Consider the following 4,863-nt stretch of genomic DNA (forward strand, 5'->3'; position numbering starts at 1 on the left):
ATGAAAGGCCTGGGCTGCTAGGAAGAGATAGGTCCAGGGGATAGGGGAAGGGGTTTTAGGTTTTCTTTTCCTGTTTTTATTTAAACCTTTTTTTGAATTCGAAATCCTATTCAGTTTTGAATTTGAACCAGATACGAGAGTGAGATTCAAACCTAGTTTTTCAAATAGTTAATTTATTTGTAATCAAATCAAAGCACATTTTAACCCAAAATTCTTTGTTGAAAAGGATTAGTTATGAAATAAGAAATATGAGAGGGAGAGATTAGGGTTTTTATTTAGATGAAGGACGAGGGAGGGTTTATAAAATAGTTTTATTTAATAAAATCATGGATGATATGATGCATATGTCATGATGATGCATTAAGGAAAAAGAACAAACAATTATCTATTAGGGGTACTACCCGGGGCCGTTACAATCGACACCACTAACAAGGAACCTCGCCCCGAGGTTCCACGCCACGATACGGGGGAGAGAGGTGAACTATCGGGTCTTCAGGCGACGTGTCGATCTCCTCGACACCACTAACAAGAATTCTTGCTCCATGTTGATCAGTGACACCACTAACAAGAAGTCGTTGTTCCGTTGAGGATGACTCCGGAGAAACAAAGGAGGGAGTAATAGTCACATGGATCCACCTATTCAACGTAACAAAAGCGAATAATAAGAGTAGTCGGTATGGTGATCAGTCCATCCCACACTCAAAGTATTACTCTGCACATGAATACGAGAATCACGTAACCAACTCCTGGAAACCAGATTGGCGATCTTATCAATCATTGATAGCGAAGGTTCGACGGGTCAAAGCACAGAGAATTGAAGAGAGATCAAGGAAACAAAGATGATGGCAATAGAGAGACAAGGTTATCCGCCGTGGATGTTCTTCTGTCGGAAATCTTCAGAGATCGGACCTATTAGGTGAGGGGTGATGGCGTGTATTTCACACGTTCGTTGGGCAACCCCAAGAGGAAGGTATGATGCGCACAGCAGCAAGTTTTCCCTCAGAAAGAAACCAAGGTTTATCGAACCAGGAGGAGCCAAGAAGCACGTTGAAGGTTGATGGCGGCGGGATGTAGTGCGGCGCAACACCGAGGATTCCGGCGCCGATGACCCACAAGTATAGGGGATCGCAACGAGTCTTCGAGGGAAGTATTACCCAATTTATTGATTCGACACAAGGGGAGACAAAGAACACTTGGAAGCCTTAACAACGGAGTTGTCAATTCGAGTTGCACTGGAAACGGACTTGCTCGCAAGAGTTTATCGATAGTAACAGCTTTATAGCGATAGCGATAGTGAAATAACAGACAGCAGAGTAACAAAGACAGCAGTAGTGATTATAGTAAACAGCGAGGATTAAAATACCGTAGGCACGGGGACGGATAACGGGCGTTGCATGGATGAGAGAAACTCATGTAACAATCATAGCAGGGCATTTGCGGATAATAATAAAACGGTGTCCAAGTACTAATCAATCAATAGGCATGTGTTCCAATTATAGTCGTACGTGCTCGCAATGAGAAACTTGCACAACATCTTTTGTCCTACCAGCCGGTGGCAGCCGGGCCTCAAGGAAACTCATTGGATATTAAGGTACTCCTTTTAATAGAGTACCGGAGCAAAGCATTAACACTCCGTGAACACATGTGATCCTCACGTCATCGCCATTCCCTCCGGTTGTCCCGATTTCGTCACTTCGGGGCCATTGGTTCCGGACAGCGACATGTGTATACAACTTGCGGGTAAGATCATAAACAACGAATATCTTCATGAATCAATAACATGTTCAGATCTGAGATCATGGCACTCGGGCCCTAGTGACAAGCATTAAGCATAACAAGTTGCAACAATATCATAAAAGTACCATCTACGGACACTAGGCACTATGCCCTAACAATCTTATGCTATTACATGACCAATCTCATCCAATCCCTACCATCCCCTTCGGCCTACAGCGGGGAATTACTCACACATGGATGGGGGAAACATTGCTCGGTTGATGGAGAGGCGTTGGCGGTGATGGCGGTGATGATCTCCTCCAATTCCCCGTCCCGGCGGAGTGCCGCAACGGAGACTTCGGCTCCCGCGACGGAGTTTCGCGATGTGGCGGCGTTCGGAGGGTTTCCGGCGACTTCGACTTCTCTCCGTGCGTTTTTAGGTCGAGGCGAATAAGTAGTCCGAAGGGGGGCGTCGGAGGCCGGCCGAGGGGGCCACACCACCTGGCCGCGCGGGCCTCCCCTGGGCCGCGCCGCCTGGTGGTGTGGGGCCCTCGGGCCTCCCCTGGGCCGCGCCGCCTGGTGGTGTGGGGCCCTCGGGCCTCCACTTCAATTGCCCTTCTGGCTCCGTTAGTTTCCTGGGAAAATAGGGCCTTCTGCATAAATTCCGAGGTTTTTCCCGAAAGTTGGATTTCTGCACAAAAACGAGACACTAGAGCAGTTCTGCTGAAAACAGCGTTAGTCCGTGTTAGTTGCATCCAAAATACACAAATTAGAGGCCAAACAATAGCAAAAGTGTTCGGGAAAGTAGATACGTTTTGGACGTATCAACTCCCCCCAGCTTAGCTTATTGCTTGTCCTCAAGCAATTCAGTTAACAACTGAGCGATAAAAGAACTTTCACGAACACATTTGCTCATATGATGTATATATTCTCATGATATGGCTAATACTTGAGCAGTTCATAATGAGACACATGCAAATAAGATCATCTAACAGCTATGTCAATCATGGAGAGGTACCAACAATTAATAATAAGCACCATGAATCATGTATATAAGCAGGATTGCAATGTTCATAAGAGAGCATGATAAAGTGGTATCTCGCTTGCCTGTATTTGATTGGCAAAACATAAATGCCCGGGCACCTCTGGAGTTCATAGAAAGACTAGAAGTAGTGATTGTCAAAAGATAAATGCATCAAAGTTATACCACAATCAATCATATTTTGAGACAAGCATATTGTACTAAGAATGACAGTTGTGCTCTCAAGATAGTACTCAAAGAAGTAATGGAGACACAACATAAAAGTAAAAGATTGACCCTTCGCAGAGGGAAGCAGGGATTAACATGCGCTAGAGCTTTTCATTTTTATAAATCAGGAGTAAAATTATTTTGAGAGGTGTTTGTTGTTGTCAACGAATGGTAATGGGTACACCAACTACCTCGCCAACCGGACTTTCAAGAGCGGCTCCCATGAATTATTTGCATTTTTATGTGGCACTCCTTCCAACCTTTCTTACACAAACCATGGCTAACCGAATCCTCGGGTGCCTGCCAACAGTCTCATACCATGAAGGAGTCATGATGGGACTTGGTTAACCATTTTTGTTTTGGACTCGAACCTATTTAACCATATCATGGAAATGGTAAAAATGGTTAACCATTAAATTATTAGAGTTAGAAAAGGTTAACCACTGGTTATTAAGGTTCGAACCAATTTTAACATTTGCCATAGCAGGCTGACCCAGCTTGTTAGAAAATGAGAACATGTTAGCATACAGAAAATACTCGCTGTGAAAATAAGGGCAAGGGAGCGATCCAACAAGAGTATTTTAATGAACAGGGCCTGTTTGTTCAGAGAAAAATGTTCACAGAGTGTTTATATACATGGATCGAGCCACTCATGAGTGGCTAGCTAATCTCGTAGCTGCTGTAGCAAACAACTACTAAGAGAAGCTACAGAACTATGCTGACACTGGCAAAGCTCAACCGTGGAGCCAAGGTAGCGGCGGCCTGACCAAGTACGTGGTGGTGACCGCGTCGAGCGCAGCCTTGACGCCGCTGCAGGTGTCGGCGGTGGAAGGAACGTGCCTTCCGGCAGCGACGGTGACCACGCTCGTCTCACTCAGGACGGCAATCGTTGGCCTCGAAGCTGGCGATGGTGACCGCGCGCATCTCGCTCCGGACAGCAACGGTCGGCTCGACGCCCGCGGCGGTGACCACGCTTGTCTCGCTCCAGACGGCAACAGTCGGCTCGATGCCGGCGGCAGTGACCGCGCTCGTCTCGCTCCGTACGGCGGCCTCGACTCCTGCGACGGTGACCCCGCTTGTCTCGCTCTGGACGGCAACGGTCGGCCTCGACGCCGGCAGCGGTGACTGCGCTCGTCTCGCTCAGGACGGCAAGGGTTGGCCTCGACGCCGGCGACAGTGACCGTGCTCGTCTCGGCAGGACGGCAAGGGTCAGCCTTGCGGGGCACGATCACTTCCCAACCTGGACCTCGTGCAGTCGTGCGCGATCTGGACGCCGAGATGGAGCTGTAAAGCACATCATAGCGCGACGCAGGTCGGGATTAGGTGCAGGAACGGATAACCTTTGGGAAAAACGGTTCGAACCTAAATAACCTATAGCATTTTACGGTTAACCCAAAAGCCCATTAGGCTCTTTTTTAGGTTCGGTTAACCTAACCAATGGTTATACGGTTACCATGTCCCATCATTATGAAGGAGTGCCTTTTTATTTTAGTTTTATTATGATGATGACACTCCCCCAACCTTTGCTTACACAAGCCATGGCTAACCGAATCCTTCGGGTGCCGTCCAACAATCACAAACCATGGAGGAGTGTCTATTTAAGTTTAATTAATTCGGGACTGGGAATCCCATTGCCAGCTCTTTTTGCAAAATTATTGGATAAGCGGATGTGCCACTATTCCATATGAGAGTCCGTCAAAAGTAAATGACAAGGTTGAAAGCTAAACACCACATACTTCCTCATGAGCTATGAAACATTAACACAAATTAAGAAGCATTTTGAAGATTTTAAAGGTAGCGCATGAGAATTTACTTGGAATGGTTTGAAATGCCATGCATAGGTATTTATGGTGGACACTCTGGAATAACTTGGTTTTCATGTGTTTGGAGGCACGAGC

The sequence above is a fragment of the Lolium rigidum genome, chromosome 4 (assembly GCF_022539505.1).
Source record: "Lolium rigidum isolate FL_2022 chromosome 4, APGP_CSIRO_Lrig_0.1, whole genome shotgun sequence".
In the NCBI taxonomy this organism is placed as follows: Eukaryota; Viridiplantae; Streptophyta; class Magnoliopsida; order Poales; family Poaceae; genus Lolium; species Lolium rigidum.